A 17,566-nucleotide genomic window follows, 5' to 3' on the forward strand; every position below is an offset into this window, starting at 1 on the left:
GTCAAGTACAGTGAGCATCTTTTTGCCACCTCCACTGGTTCCATCCACTCCACTGTTAAACCACACATGGCTTGACTTTTAACATATTGAACCTGACAGTAAAAAAAAAACTGGAAATAACATGCCACACAGTATCAAAAGTTCAAGTTCTTAGCAACCACCAAAGCAAAAACATAATAAAAGCATTCATTAGTCAAGGATTCCAATCTCAACAGTTCACATCAGACCCATTTTTTAAAAATATAACACTATTTTCCCTTGAACCAGGGGTCTCCAATTCAATTTATCCTTTGGCTCTAGGTGTCACTTTGGAATTGCATTTCAATCAAGTGACAGTTGCTAATTGACTTTGGCTAACGTCTTGACAAACTGTCATTAACCTGAGTTATGCCAACGTGTTCTGTTTAAGAAACAAACAAAATAAATGGCTGCCACTGACTACCATTCCCCTTTGGTTGCAAATGTCTCTCACTAAGTTTTTTTAAATTGAAAAACCCAATACTATAACCAAACACTGTCTGTCACATGCTCATAGCCTCATATCAGAAACAAAATGGAAAAGGCGGAGGTTGAATGGCCTCCTGTGGGCTTTTAAAACTTTTTAGTTCTGCACATACAATGTCGGGAAACACTACAGAAGTGCACTGTGCTTCCCTATTAAATTTTCATTACAGTAATTTCAGTAAACAAGGGAGTTAGGACTGGATTGAGGGTTTCCTCTGGGTACTCCAGTTTCCTCCCACATTCCAAAAAACATGCATGGCAGGCTTATTGAACACTCTAAATTGCCCCTAGGTAAGGTTGTGAGTATGCATGGTTGTCCACCGATAGGCTCCAGCACCCTCCGCGACCCTAACGAGTATAAAACGTTTGAGAAAACGAGATGAGACGTTCCTGTCTGGTGCCCTCCTGAGCGTATAGTGTTGACTGGATTTGAAGAGAAACAAGAAGTAGTTCATCTTTTTGCCGTCTCGCTCTAATTCCCAGCGCTCTGTCAAAACGATGAAGGTCACGCTAAGACGGGGGCCAATTAAGACGGGGTCTCGAATGCTCTGCCTGCAGCCTTGTCTTTCCCCTTGTTGCGTGTGTGTGTGTTTTAGTCTATGCGGGGCATGAAGGATTGCTTTTGCATGCTTTGTACTCGACAGTATCAAAAGAGGCGTGCATAGGGGGAAGGCGGTTAGGCGACAGACGTCCCGGCCCTACTGTGACAGCAAAGTCCGTCACTGAAGCGCAGACCTCATTAGATCGAGCTTATGGGGGTGCTATTGTAGATAGCATACAAGGAGAGTGACACACACTGCAGTATATGCGCTGCCATCAATCCATCACATCTTGTGATCCAAAAGAAAAATGTAAGCCTGGAGCTGGAGACTTTAGAGAGAGGTGTCAGGTAGGAGGGTGTTCACATGCTTGCAGCAAAGCTTTTCCATTCACTGTAGTTGATTTTGCTGTGCAAATCAATCAGTGTGGATACAGGATTATTTTAAGTAAAGGTTTTTTTTCTGAAGTTGTGTATGATGACACCCATTCTAGACCACATCTTGTCATATGTTGTTTGGTTGTATACCAATTCAGGGGTGTTGAAAATGAATGGTTCCATGCCAGGTGGAATTTGCTTGTTCTCCCAATGCCTGTGTGGGTTTTCTCGAGGTGTTTCCTAGTTGGTCCCTGGTTGAACACCCACAATTTTCCCTACATGAGTGTGAGCGCGAATCATGACCGGACGTTTGGTCGCCGGTCTTTTGATCCCTTTTGGTCGCCGGTCAAATGGTGACAGAGAGTTTACCGTCTCAAAATTATATTCATGGGAGAGAGTTTAATATCTAAGAGAGAGAGTTTAATATCTAAGAGAGAGAGTTTAATATCTAAGAGAGAGAGAGTTTAATATCAAAGAGAAAGAGAGTTTAATATCTAAGAACTGTTTAATATCTAAGTACACTTGACCGGCAACCAGAAGGGACCAAAAGAGTGGCGACCAAAAGAGCAGCGACCAAAAGACCAGCGACCAAACGTTCGAGCACTAGCATGAATAGTTAAGTTGGTCGTCTCACGATTCAAGGTTGGATGGGATAGGCTTCAGCACCCCCGCGATCCATTTGCTACAGAGAATGAATGAATTAATGATAAACAACCCCTGCAGTTCATTTTGAAATTGCAAGACTATCACGAACAGAGGGGGATTTTCCAGCTAAAGAAACCTGGTTTTTCATCTTCCCTATTTGGAATGATGAAGCTCGACAATGACAGGTGACCTTCATGTTGAGCAGAGCCATTGGCAGCAGGGGTGTTTCCTCATTTGAAAAGCAAGCAGTTGCACGTCTTGCCTGGCACGGACAAAAGTCTCAAAGGCTATTTGAATGGAAATGAGTCTTTTAAAAGTGCAATTTTCTTGTTGATGTCATGAAAAGCAAAACAAGCCCAGCTGGAATAACTGGACCCACTACAAAGTGACAACAGGTTTAGTACTTCAGCAAGAAAAAATATATACTTTGTATTTGGGGACTGTTTGTAAGAAAACTTGGAAGTACATTCTGATAAATTGAATCCAGTTTTGCGTATTGGATGATATCAACAATAACTAATCTGATTGCATCAAATGTACCTGAATTAATTTCTTTAGCCCAACATGTCTTATAGCAGGGGTTCGGGAACCTTTTTGACAGAGAGAGCCATAAACAATTCTTATTTTATAATGTTATTTCTTGAGAGCCATTCTCAGAATTGAAAAGTAAAAATATATGAAAATGTGTGATTTTTTTTGTCATTTCACCACTTTTAAAGTACAAAAAGTCTCCGAATTATTTTGACAACATTGTTATGCTGTTGCTAATCAATCAGTTTACCTCTCAGGTTAGTTAAAAACCTTATACACTCATGGAAAGAGCCATATATGGCTTTCGAGCCATAGGTTCCCTACCCCCGCCTTATAAAAAATGCTAGAAATATGTCAGTCATGTTTTCTGATTATTCACAGACTTCCAACAAATTTTAAGTGGGTTAAAGAGCATTGTTGTTGTTGAAATTCAAAATGCAAAGCCGGCCAACTTCTCATAAAAAAAAAAGATAACATAAGCTACCTTAAGGTTGCTGCCATTAGATATCAAGATTCAGGGCCTATCTAAAGCTGCCTGATTGAACGTGTGGGATTTATTATGTCAGCACTTTACTCTGCCACGTTGAAATACATGTAAATTGACTTAATGGCTGAATTCCTTCAACTGCCGGAGCCAATGAAGGAGACTCAAAAGACAAAGACTTTTTTTATTTTATTTTAAATACTGTATTAAGTCAAGGGGGCATTCACAAAGGTTGAATGAAAGACCTGGTAAGACAGCTTTTGATTTACATTTATATAACTCTAATACAACCTGTGATCCTAAACGTGAAAATACTGCTTTCATTAGTCGGAAAGTCAAACAAAGCCGAAATCAATTAAAAATATAGCAAGCAAATTCAAAAGGATGTGAAGTTCAGCGTGAGCAGGATGAATAGATTTAAATGCAAATTATATGATGACCTTCCTTTCCTCCCTGATAAATATGATGTTGCTCGTAGTTGGCCGGCCGTTGGTTTTCTCTGGTTAAAAATCTGTTTATGGTTTGTAAATAATGTCCTTGTGGCTCAAGAACTGGGCCTCCCTCCACATTGTAAAAAATAAAATTCCAACAGGGCAGACTGCACAACAAAATCAGGTGCCTTCAATGTCAAGTCTTATTTGTTGCAATGGGGGGTGAATAAGGAGTGACAAGCGGATAAAACACCCCGAAAAATAACACACAAAGCAAAAATAATGTTTAGGGCTAAACCAGGGATGGGCAAACTATGGCCCGCGGGCCACATCCGGCCCGCTAGGCCTTTTAATCTGGTCCGCCGATCAAATAATGTTTTTTTTCCCAAGATGGCGCCTTCACACGGAAGCCAGTGGCAGTAGTTCTGTCCACTCTTATTTGTTTTTCGTGTTTTACAGCCCCTCTCTCTTTTTTTTCAAATAACATTTTAATACTTCTTAATTCATTCCTTTTTACTTTACTTTGTACTTTATACTTTTTACTTTAATGATGAATGATGACTATGTTAATACTTTAGTCCTTTTTGTCTGTTTATGTTTCATATGTACAGTTAACGGATGCACTTTTTTATATGTTATCATATCTTGTGCTGACCCGGCCCATCTGTCAAATTTTTAAAGTCAATATGGCCCCTGGGCCCAAAAGTTTGCCCACCCCTGGGGCTAAACCCAAGATATATCCAGTAAGTCAAAATAATGAGTAGTAGTATCATTTTACCAAAACATGTTTCCTCAAATACTTATAAGGCTAATAGCATACCCTAATAATAAACATGATCCAAACCTAAAACCTACTAAACAGAATCATGCAGCTTTATTTTAACACAACAAAAAATGGATTTCATTCCCTTTGTCCAGCTACAAATGGAACCCTTGCAGTCTCAAAACAACAAATGCGCTCATCCTCGTGAGAGTTAGCGGCACAAGAGTAGAAAATCACTCGCCATCTGCGTGCACATCAACACTTAAATAGCACATCAGTATTACACTTTCTATAAATATTGTACAACACCCACTACAATGTATTTACTGCTATATATCCAAATAGACTGAAGCTATAACTAGTAAATACTCTTCTCTGCTTCCCAAGATATTTTTTTTTTCATTTCCATACATTGCTAGGACATAAAGTTTTCATCCTTCAAGCATTACTGTCCAAGATCTTTTTCTCAGAATAAATGAATGCAAAACTCCCCTTTATTTTAATCTACTGTTTTCATCAAGATCACCATAATTGTCTATTCCCTGTAATAATACACAAAACATTCATGATCTAATTGCTGATTTTGTTTTGCTGTGTATCGCCTACCCAAGGGAACGTTTTATCCTCAAAGACAAAGAAGGGCTAAAATCACAAGCATATTTGGGAAAATAAACACCTCTCCATAGTATTTGCTTCTCCCGTGAGGGGGTTACTTCAATCCAGGTTTGGAAGAGAAAGCAAATCAAAACAGGAGCTTGATCCACCCAACAAAGAAAAGCCAGCAGCAGAAGGATTGTGGACAGTTCAATCCATTTCCAAACTCTAACACCAAAAAGCCCACTCTCACCCACTGTTAGCCTCTTCCAATCACGGCTTGCCTTTCATTAATTCAGCACACCACGTAGTTACCAGATGCCATTATTTATTTAGAGTATTTAATAGGCAAAATGCTTTCTTTGAATAATACATTTGGGGTCGCTTCTGTCTGTGTGGGGAGGGGGCTTTTGATGAATATTCACAAGCTGTAAAGGATGATGGTGTGGTGGTGTGTGTGTGGGGGTCTTTTTGGCTCAGCTGCACTACTCGTTCGCTGGGCTCTGGTGGCGACAGCGGGATCAATATGGCTCGAGCCGTGTGTATGCGCTACGAGGCAAGGCAAAGCTAGCCTCTCCTCCCTCCCTCTGCTGGGAATGGGGCCGGCCGGGCACTGAGCTGTCTATCAAACAAATGATCCGTCAGTACTGGCGTTATTAAGCCAATGAGTTAGTGAGCAAGTGGAAATCAGTGCATTTCACACTCACGACAAACTATGAGCCATTCAATTGAAGGGGTTTATTTTCTTCATTCATTCATCATGCTCGCACCAAGTCGGAATCGATCCTACGCCGCCCAAAACTGAAGCAAGGCTTTGATAGAAACACTGCCCCACCGGGTGGAAAAGTAGATTAGATTAGTTCAGGTTTTTTTCTATTTGTGGAAAGATTTTTTTGATTACTCATTTACAATTAAAGAAAACAAGCACACTTCAATGTCCTTTATATAGCATGTAAAAAATTGAAGAGGAAAAATAGGCAGTTTCAAATTAAGTTGTAAATTTGAACAATTTCAATCAGATGGAGCAACAATTAGACTTTTTGTGGTTACTTTTGAGGGTTTTTTTTTTCCGGAAGGATGGTTAACACAGTGATTATGTCACTAACCTATCAGCAATTATTTCAATAACGATTACCTTGTATAAATATGAAATTTCCCGAATACGGGATGAATAAAGTTATCCAATCCAATATTGAGGAAATCAGACATATTCAGACAAAAATGTGACCTTTTTTGACATGTTCTTCAAGTCAGTCATCATTTTAATCAGATTAACATTGAATCTATCTGACTCATCTATAAATATTGCTTATTTTGACTCATCCTCTCCTTAATTTGGAGAACAATGAATATCTATCACACACAAAAGCCATTGTGACACCTCAAGTTATCTTTCCAGCTTCCTAAACTGTTCCTGTTGGAGTAAAGCTAATTTTTTTGCCAAAGTTTATCATACATAATATCATATGTGTAGAAGTATCAAATCTTCACAGCGTCTACTTTCATGCTTTGGCCATGGCTCAAGTGTAAAATTGAATCCACCTATCTGTTTCCAGACTGCGCTTAGGTTAGCCAGGCAGAACGTGGCATCACCGAAAAAGAAAAAAAATATATGAGAGTCGCAACCTCGTGCCAAGAGTAGATAATACTTTAAAGACCCGAGAAGTGGACGGATTGGATGGAAGCACAAGTCCTCTTGGAGGTGTCATGACAGGACCAAAACTAAGCGATTACTGATCCGGAAAATACAGAAAGGGTGGGGTTGTAGTATGGCACAAAAGGAGCAGATTTGGTGAAAACAATGACCAAAAAAAAGGGAGCAGCGGCTTTTGATCTGTAGCACGGACAAAAGCCGGATGGACAAACATAGGGTCTTCTATAATATGCATGAGGGCTGAAGAAGCCAAGGATGTTATGATACAGATGGGTCGCTCACAAACAAAGCCACACAAATGGCTGCTCAAGCAGGGTCAATTTAAATCCAGTTCTGATCAATGAGCAGCTGATCTGGAGATACAGGCTTTGGTCAAGGGTAGATGCATGCAAATAACAATGCCCATTGTGCACTAAGCAAGCAAAAATGGAGTAGAGTTGAATACCACAAAAACTGTCCAAAGTGGGGTTTAACTAAGAAATTGCAATAGTTAATTTTGTGCTTTCAAGTTATAAACCTAATAAGATAAAATGGGATTTTCCAATTTTGCTTGAGCTTCATGCTATGCTATGCAAAGGATGGATATATTTGGCTAATGTTAATGTTGAACTTCAAATAGCAACATGGTTCAATAAGCAAGCCTTCTATGCACTGTTTATTTAAAAATGAAATATTAAAGCTATTTTTTTAATTGACATATTTTGCTGGTTGTGTTGTTTTTATAAGCTAATTATCCAAAAATGAAGACACTTTGGAAAAAATTGTCAAAAATGTAATGTTACCCCAGTTATGGCATATTGCTGCATATTATACTTTGGAATACTGTATGAATTGAACATTTGAAGTTGGCATTGATTGTATGAATATACATGACAAATTGAGGAAAAATGATATTTCAAAAATGTCACTTTTCTCAGAAAAAGTGAGAATTTAGGTGAACAATATTTGAACTGAACATTTTCTTATTGGCTATGTTTGAAAAATGCTTTAAGTATGAAAAGAAAAGGATCATTTGTCAACTGTTTAAACTCATTGGAGAATGAAGAAGATCTTATCTTGATGTTTGAACAAGCCAACATTGCCCATAATAGAAAAGTACAATAAGAAAAAGATTTCCATTGTCGTCAATGGAAATGTCCTTCATTGAAAATGAAAGGCTGGTTGGAGTTGAAATTTGGCCATTATCATGATAAAGTTGTACAAGGATTGAAAAAAGTGGAGTAATAATAACAAATGTCTATATTATCTTCATAAAACTATACATGGAATAAAAACAACTATGCATCCTATACAAGATTTCCCATTTTTCTTCTTCAAGTACCCCTAACATCAATCTTGAAACCCTCCGAGGCTTAAACGCAAGCTTACCTTTCAGCCTAGGTGAGATCCGGTCCGTAGGAATGCGGCGTGATGCTCGCAGCCTTCCTGAAGCCGTTTGTAGCGACGCAAGTGGTAGAAAGCCACGAGATATCCAGAAAAATAAGAAAAAGTCGTCAAAAGCCTGTGTGGAAAGAAAAAAAAATGAATACGCCGCACTCGCTTTTTGTCTTTATCCGTAGAGCGGAGTCCGTGGCAGTGGGGTGGGGGGGCTCCTCCGGGAAGAGGAGGAGGAGGAGAGCGAGTGAGCGGATGGGGATGAAAAAGAAGAGAAAAAGGAAGAGCTCCGGAGCGGTGCTCACCTCTCCAGCAGCTGAGCGCTACTGAACAAAAGAGAACGCTGCAGTATTCTAATGAGTGGTAGCGGTAGTAGGAGGAGGAGGAGGAGAAAGAGGAGGAGGAAAGTGGGAGGAGAGTCGGGGTGATGGGCTTCTGACTAAAAAGGGTACCAGAGGGTAAGAGAAAACAAGTTTTAGCATCAAAGATCAAGTGGAGTTTGCTTGCTTAAGTCACTTAGGAGTGGAAATTATGCAGCGATGGTTGGATACGCACTCATTGGTCCCCATTGAAATGAATGGGGATGTGATTTATCAGTCCGTGTCACGTTGGGTGCTCGGACGCTTGGTCGCCGGTCTTGTGGTCGCCAGTCTTTTGGTCGCCAGTCTTTTGGTCGCCAGTCTTTTGGTCGCCAGTCTTTTGGTCGCCAGTCTTTTGGTCGCCAGTCTTTTGGTCGCCAGTCTTTTGGTCGCCAGTCTTTTGGTCACTGGTCTTTTGGTCCCTTTGGTCGCCGGTCAAACGGTGACAAAGAGTTTACTGTTGAAACCAGCACTCAAAATTATATTCATGAGAGAGAGTTTAATAGCTAAGTACAGTTTAATATCTAAGTACATTTGACCGACGACCAAAAGGGACCAAAAAAACGGCGACCAAACGTCCGGTCACTGTCACATTGAGGCAGGTTGTAAAGGCAAGATGAGGACTAAAATGCAGATCAGTACTTTTAATGCAAAATGCTAATAATAAAAAAGGTATGTCATACAAAAACTACGTTAGAAAAGTCCAAAATATGAGGCTCAAAGTCAAGAAAGGTGGAGAAGAAATGAACTTTTGACATAGACTGAAAGAAAGAAGCAATGGAAATAAGTGTAGTGCAGTAATGTATTGTACATAAACATATTATACTAATATGATGCAATAGAATGTCATAGATTTTGTGACTTATGTGCTTTGGTTAAATACTCTGATTTAACTATTTTATCTGCTTGTTACTGTGAAGATAGGAACTCATATTTTGGTTATCAGCGCAATGACAAAAAATTGCTTCATCTTAATCCGAACGTGTAAACTGAGGTACAATCATAGTATAAAATCTTGACAGAATAATTTGATATTACGACACAAAAGGAAAAAAATATTTTAAAAAACACCAAGCAAATAAAAAATATAGAGAAGCTGTCTGGAACAAAAGCTAAATAATTTTGTTCAGCATGCAAATTATTAAATCCAGGTCTTGTACCTTTGCGAATAAAATTGCTCAAACACTTCTATGAACCTTGGTAAATTTCCATTTATATTCCACCTTCACATCCCACATAAATAATCATGCAGTCATGCTGTTACCATATTCACATATCAAAAATGAAATCAATACTGACCAAAAAAATTCACATATATTACCCTGTTTAAAAGAAAAAATACTGTAATGCTACTTCTTGCAATAACAAATCACTCTCTCCTCTCATTAGTTAAGATATAACAGCAAGACTTCTGAATATCAGAAACAGATAACTTTGAATCCATCTTATTTAAGCTTTTTTTAACATTGGCTTGCAGATAGCTATAGAATTGATTCCAACATTTGACTGAAGACATGCAAAAATCAATGTTGTTTTTAAAATCACTTCTTTAAACTGACCTTTACAGACTTTTTGTAATGTTGTCATGTCTTATCCTACTTAGTCTGATTCCTCAGTCTTACTAAATTGGATAAATCACCAAAGCTACCACTCCCACTTGCATATGTTATTCAATCACTTAATTAATCACTGACAAAATGACAATTAACTAGCGTGTAAGTACTGGATAAAACGGTTCTAAACATGCTTCCACGTCCAATTAACAGAACACACAACTATTAACATCAAATGTGACTAGTTAAGCAGACTAAAATGTGTTAAATTTGGCTTTGCAGTCTCTTTTTCAAAAATATTTATGGTTTTACAACAGCTAATCAGATTGTCTTGCCTTTCATGCATGTGACTGTGCCATATTTTATGTAAGATTTCATGTTCTGTTGAGTTGCTTCATAAAACAAAGGTTGTGATGCCACTGATGGTGACAGACGGCCAATCCATTTGAATGTGGAGGGTTGAAATGCAATGATACCGCCAAATTGTAATGGATTAGATATCTATCACGACTCTGATGTTCACTGCTGTCCCTCCTAGTTCACCTTTTATTAAGAATATGACTATTTTTGGTAAAAATTACCCCAAAAAACACAGCGTAGTCTGACTGATAGTCTATTTTGTCCTCCGATTGGCTGGCGACCCGTTCAAAAAATGTACCCTGCTCTTGCCCGTAATTAGCTGGGTTCATCTCCAGCATCCCCGTGACCTTCGTGAGGGTAGCCGAGTTCCAAAAAACTGGAGTTTTAGAATTCCCCCGTGCTGCCATCTCCCGGCATTCACACACAATTAGCTCAGACATCTGTAGTTTATTATCAATATTTCATTCCAGCATAGAGACAGTCCCCCACTGAAAATGTGTACAAGTCTTCCTTGTTAAAAAGAGAGCGTCAAAGGAGCAATCCAGTTAAAAGATCTGGCAAAAGCAGCGTTGTCAAACATAGAGAGCAAGGAGGCGCTTTGTAGCATAGAAAGTATAATGATCCCCCAGGAGGGCCTACATGCTTGCATGCCTGCTTGCTTGCTTGCTTGCAGACGAGCAACGCCTTTTGTTTCTCTGCTTCAAGGAGTTTTTCTACTCTGTTATATTTTTGCTTGCATTAACTAACATAACTCTTTCAATGAGGATGATTGCCCACATTTTGACACTGTAATGGTCAGTTGAGCAACTGGAGCTGTCCATGGTGCTGAACTGGAAAGCAGCAAAGTATGTCTGTTTAAAAAGAGTATGTCAAAATATCTCAAACTTTTTTCTCTTGTTCATTTTCCGTAACATTAATCCACACAATGTTCGCAGGGGGTGCTGGAGCCTACCTCACTTAATTACGGGGACCAGGCAGGGTACACCCTGAAGGCAAAAAAAATGGACATATTAAAAGCTCCAGGCAATTTAAAGTGCTCAACTAGCCTACCATAGATGTTTTGGGGATGTGGGACCTGGGATCGAACCCTCGATCTCTGAACTACAGGGCCAACGCGCTAAGCAAATCAATAAAATTTTGCTGGGCTTATTTTTATATTAGTCGAACGATGATACCACAAAAGTTATGTATTGAGAAGAGTTTATCTTTCTAAAACAAGATGCTAAAAATAATAAATTAATTTTAAAAGGTGTATCTATTCAAATCCCAGCTCTTTGAAAAGTATTTTGTGAAGTCAGTACATCCCACTCGGATTAAACGTGTACTTGATGTGACGGTTTGGGATTTAAAACCAACGCTTTGCTTGGAAGTGTTTTTTTGACTGGAGTTTTATGCATTTTCTTAATGCCTTAATTATACAAACACTAAAGGGAATTAATCCCATGGAAAAAGTAGCTAATTAAAAAATACCATCCAACCACCCCTAAATCCCACCAGAATAATTAATCATGTTTGACCCAGACAGGTTTCATTTTCCAAGCAAGGAATATAGTTTACTCTTGAGTTATACCCATCTGATATAGTGGCTTTATTTGCACATAGACAGCATCCCGAAGGCGGAATAAATCAGGTAAAGACAACAACAAGCAAGCAAAACAGCCCAGAAATCAGAAACATCTAGAATGAAGATGACAAACCATCTCCCTGAGGAAAGTGATGCAGCATTCTAACAATACAGATCCCCCAAATCATGATGATTAACTTTCTTTTAGTAAACCAAAAACTTTGGAAACCGATATATCTGCCAAAATTACAAAGTATGCCATGTTTCGATTCAGTTCAAGACATTCCATACTATTTTACATTGAAAATATGCATAGACTATAAACAACTATTTCACCCAAACATATTTTTTTGCTGAATCACATCACATTTGATCGAATATCAATCTGTTCTATTGATACAAAGCAATAGTTTGCATTTTGATCAATTTCAATAGGTTTGCACTAAACCAATCAATGTAGCTACCCAAATCAATTATACACATTATTTGCACACCCTTTAATCTCATAGAGGCAAAATACATGCTCTATAGTTTTTAAGTCTGGACAATGACTGAAATCAGGACTCTAAACTTGCGGTAACACAACACACAATCCCTTCTGTGTAATAACTTTGGGGTGAGGTAATATAAAAAGACGTTGGGCGGTGATCTGCCTCCTACCGCCTATGTCCGATTATTATTATTTTATTATTATTAAATGCAAAAGCACAGCAATGCAGTTGGGATTTACAATCACTTAAATAATGTTGTGTTCGATATCTTCACAAACACTGATTCTTAGGTAAATATTTGACTGAACTGGGTCAGTATGGAAGGGAAAATAGCATGTATATAATTCCTCATTTTATAACACAATCCTAAGTTAAAGTCAAAACCTTTACCAGCTAACGTGTTAAATAGATATGATGATATTTTAGTAATGAAAACAAAAAACTGTGTTTTTCATCAGTATAACCAAGCTGGGTATTTTTCCCATTTATTCAATAGAGGCTTTTTTCATATGCTTATCTCTTAAAATGTCCATAATGGAAAGTGTAGAGAGAGATGAGAGATGGGGTTTGTGTTGAACGCGCCATCGTCTCGGCGTGGCTCGCCTGCCGAGCGCCAACAAGGTCAATTAAAGAGCAGTAAAATCAAGTCAACCTTGAACGAGGGGAAGCGATAAAGCCCGATTTGCAAAGACACGTCATTTGAATCAATTATCATTCCGCATTACAGGTCAATAACAATGTAATTGTCATTGCAAGACTGTACCCCCAAGGTGTGGATTGAGCAGGCTAATTGGGCAAAAGGGCAGCAGAAAAAAGGGGATGCTCTCTTGGATAATTGCAGACATTTTTTTTTTATTAAATTGGCTTGTGGTTGGAAACACAGGCAAGCAACCGCAGGGGTATGTGTGGGTGGGGGAGGTGGTTTTGGAGAAAAAAAAATAAGAATGTAGTTAGAGGTTTTTGAGGTTACAAGCACTGATTGAGACTCCACAGCTGAGTGATGCTCGTACGACAGGCATGAGCACTAAAAGGCAATCAACAACTGCACTCACTCATTTGTCATCCGTTGCCTGATTGAAGGCCGAGATTACATTACCTGATGGAGGGTGGGGGGGATCGAGGGGTCAGAGGGCAAAGAGAGGAAAAGAATGGAACAATGGAGCATGCCAAGGCTGGAACACTAGGAATAATTCTAACGGATTGAAAAAGGCATGAGATACTATGGAGTGAAATGAATGTTCAGCTAAATTGGAAAGGTGCTTTAAAAAGGACTAAATGGATTTATTGAATGCATTCTTTGAGATTCATCAATATGTCCGTGCACTCCCAAATATTTTAGAAAATCTTCCACTTATGTCTATAAAAGTACATTTTTTTCCATACAAGACGCACAATGTATTGGAAGTAATGCCATGTATGAAAGCAATAAGAAAGAAAAAACATATATTTGCTACCGACTCATAAATAAAAAAGAATCCAAACCAATTTAGAACCTCCTCAGCTCATGGCTTTGCGTTATATTCATCTTGTAAAAAACATCAAACACTTTTTTGTGTTTTCCTGATGCACAAGAAATTCAAAAGTAGCCATGCATTTAAAAAAAAAAGTGAATATAACTTAAATCATGATTTGCAAGTCACTGTTCCAAAACAAACAGGAGCAGGACATCACTTATTTTTTATCAATACAGATCTACTTTGCATGTTCACCCCAGTCTTGCGTTGTTTTTGGATGGGTGGACAAGGGCATCTACTCTAGGTGCAGTGAGTATTCAAGTATTCAGCACGGGCTATTTGTTAAGTATATGCTTTGACAGCACAATCTGAACAGCGATCAAAGCGCTCACCTGCATTTTCCAGTTCATTTGTTATTTTCAAAGGTTAGATATCAACCGTTGACATGCGATGAATGTCCAAATATTTCTCTAAAGAATGGATAGCTATCAAAAACAGCAAGTTAGCAAATTAATCATTTTTAAAAATATCTTCGAAAAGCCCAATTATATATATATATATTTTTTGATGATTTCAACTGCAGTTAAAATGGCAAGTGTATCCACACTATGAACATAAATTAAAAAATCTGCATTAAATGAAAAAGTTCTTGAGTTAAGAGTTTAATACTGACATTTATCCCCACCAAATACTATATTCCTTAATCAACAAAATCTTAAAGGAAAGAATCGCCATTTAAAAAAAACTGTTGACAACCACAAAATCCCTATCAAATTTACATTCTTACATAGCGCTAACTCCCTAGAACAGGATTAAGGAACCTATGGCTCGGGAGCCACATGTGGCTTTTGTGATGGGTGGATCTGGCCCTACACTAACCTGTGCAATAAAATATGGAAACCAGATATAACATCTAAAGCTGCTTTAATCTTCCTTATTTTGCATTAGACCAGGCATGTCCAAAGTCCGGCCCGCGGGCCAAATAAGGCCCGAGGACAAATTTTGACCGGCCCACGGCCTCTATCATGAAATCAATAATACACGGCCCGCCAGCACTGTTGACCACAGTATAAAATAAATGTGTACAAAAAGCTATTTTTCACTTCACCAGAAGATGGCAGTAGCCCTGTGGCCGCACTCTGGCCGCCGTGACCCTTGCGTCATTGTTTCAGCCCAGCCCATTTCTGACATGTAAACAAAAAAAGGAAAGTTGACCGGGAGGGCCGCCGCATCCAGGAGAAGTGGAAATTTGAGTATTTTTTCACTGAAATACGAAACAACTGTGTCTGCCTAATTTGCCAAGAGACTGTGGCTGTTTTCAAGGAATTCAACATTAAGAGGCACTACCAGACGAAACATGCTAGCTACGACAAGCTAACTGGGAACGAACGCGGTGAAAAAGTGAAGCAACTGGAAGCTGTTTTAACGGCACAGCAAAGCTTTTTCACAAGAGCCCGTGAGTCAAATGAAAATGCCACAAAGGCAAGCTACGAAGTGGCAACGCTAATTGCAAAGCACTGCAAACCTTTCAGTGACGGTGAATTTATTAAAGACTGTGTAATGAAAATGGTTGAGAAAATTTGTCCCGCGAAGAAGCAAGAGTTTGCCAATATTTGCCTGGCTCGTAATACTGTGGCACGGAGAATTGAAGACGTTTCATTAGATATTAAGAGACAGTTAGAGGCAAAAGGAACTGAGTTTGACTTTTTCTCGTTAGCGTGCAAAGAAGACCTGGACTACATACTGCAGTAAAGATCCCAGTATCACCCTTCACATTAGTGCAGGCAAGATATTTGTTAAGTCCTCTGAGTTGAATAAATTCTTAAATCTCAGTTCATTATTTTTTTTGTGATGGTCAAAATCACAGTTTGAATATGCAGTGATCATTGTTTTGTTTTCAGCACTGTTCCTACAGTGAGCATATAATAGTGAATAATATGTGATGTTTCACATGAACTTAGATATCCTTGATAGTTTTCTTATTTTTTTGTGGTTTGTGATTTCGGTAAAAACCTAAATGTAAAAAAAATGTAAAAGTATGCCATTTGTAATTAAAAAAAATCCCAAAAAGTTAATTTGCATTTAATGTTAATGGTTCAAAGAATGTCAGGCTAAAAGTCGGCCCGCACACATTTTCACCTTACCAAATCTGGCCCTCTTTGCAAAAAGTTTGGACACCCCTGCATTAGACTCTTCTGGAATGCATACTCTTATTAATTAACAACTGCATAAGAATGTCAAAAGTAGTTTTTTCCACTTTAAAAGTGGTGAAATTACTAAAAACATAGGCAGTCATTTTTACGTATTTTGACTTTTAAATTCGGAGAATGGCTCTCAAAGAATAACATTAGAAAATATGAATTGGCCATTTAGCCTTATTAGCCATTTTAGTCAATCAGAAACCTAATGAACGAGTCCAATCATGTACAAAAGAAACCATAATTATAATAATACAATATACAACAAGACACGCTTGGTAAAAAGACCACAATGAATTCCAGTGGGCAATTTCTTACTCGCATAAACCGAGTGCTGAATTACAATTTCCTCGGTTCTCAGGCATATTTAATACGACATGACATGACTCAAAACAACTGCTGAGGAACTGTCATCCAAACACTTAACCCATAAATTCTCCTAATAAATAGGAAGATTTTTTATTCATTCCTCTTTTTTTTCATGAATTGTGTATGGCCTGGAGGAAGAATCGGGGGGCCCCCGGTGGAGCAAAGACCCCCATCCCGGCAATAGAAACGTAAAATTAGGGTTTAATGACGGCTTGCAGGTGGGGCCAGGTGATCTATAATGAATGAAGCTGAAGTGAGAGTAAGGGTCTGTGGAGGTGTGGAGACAAAGGGATGGATCCTTGGTAAACGCTGGACCCCCGTTGGAGGCTTTCTAACAAGGGGGGTAGGAAGAATAGGCTGTGGCTTGATGTTTATTGATGTTTCCAACTGGAGAACAAGCACAATACGGAGCAGGATTTTGCACAAAAGGCTTTTGCAGCCAGAGGCAATGGGCCATTGAGCTGTTTTGTCCTCTTCAAATAACGTAAATGGACATTAAGCATCGTGGCATGACTACCGTACAATGAGGACAAAAGAGGAGTTGCGTCATTAAATCTTATGTTGATGAGAGTTAAGGAACATAAGCTGCTCTTAATGAAATCTATAATAGTGTTGATGGAATAGATGGAGTTGGCTCATCTACTTGATCTTGTCTTCGACTTTAAGTCTTTTTTTTAGGTTTTTATTTGTAATTTCTTGCTATTTGTACCAAGCCACAAATATTTTCCTCAATAAAATCTATTTTTTACAAATGCATAATTATTAGGCTGTAGCAATACATTGATCTGGATGAATATATTAGTTAGGCAACTATAGAATAGAATAATTAAAAAAATATTGATAAATAGTGTAATCCTTTAGAACAGACATGGGCAAACTACGGCCCATACAGCAAAACCTCTCGTATGTAATCCTGTAATCCAGACTATGAAATATCCATAAATAGCTATTAAAGTCTACAACACTAAATACAAAAATGAATTACCTGAAATAAGCATTAAAAAATTAGCGTACACCATCACTTTAAATAAGGACATTTAATCCAGCCATTAAGGCAGTTACAATCTTTGTTTGAAAAGATTGAAATGATAATTGCTAAATTAATTTTGTCTATTTTTATGTATTTATTCTTTGTAGCAACATTCTTTCGCAATATTTTGTAGCATCGCTGGCATGCGTTTGTACTGGCAGCTTAAACAGCCCCAACTCGATTCTGCAGCTCCTCCTGCCCCCTCCCTCCTGGCTTGGATGGCGACCAAAGAGTTTGATCAAATGAAATCACACCCTGTGCACCAATATTGTCGACACTTTCAGCTCTGTTT

The 17,566-nt window shown here is 38.4% G+C and overlaps 1 protein-coding gene across 1 annotated transcript in view; it reads right to left on the reverse strand.

Moving 5' to 3' along the window:
• Positions 1 to 8,195, reverse strand: part of ncanb (neurocan b) — an 88,402-nt gene extending 80,207 nt beyond the window's left edge. The window contains exon 1 of the mRNA XM_077716729.1: positions 7,891 to 8,195. The gene's annotated coding sequence lies outside the window, so the exon portion shown is untranslated. The remainder of the gene's footprint in view (positions 1 to 7,890) is intronic.
• Between the last annotated feature and the right edge of the window lie 9,371 nt (positions 8,196 to 17,566).

Source organism: Stigmatopora nigra, chromosome 5 (genome assembly GCF_051989575.1).
Source record: "Stigmatopora nigra isolate UIUO_SnigA chromosome 5, RoL_Snig_1.1, whole genome shotgun sequence".
Taxonomy (NCBI): domain Eukaryota; kingdom Metazoa; phylum Chordata; class Actinopteri; order Syngnathiformes; family Syngnathidae; genus Stigmatopora; species Stigmatopora nigra.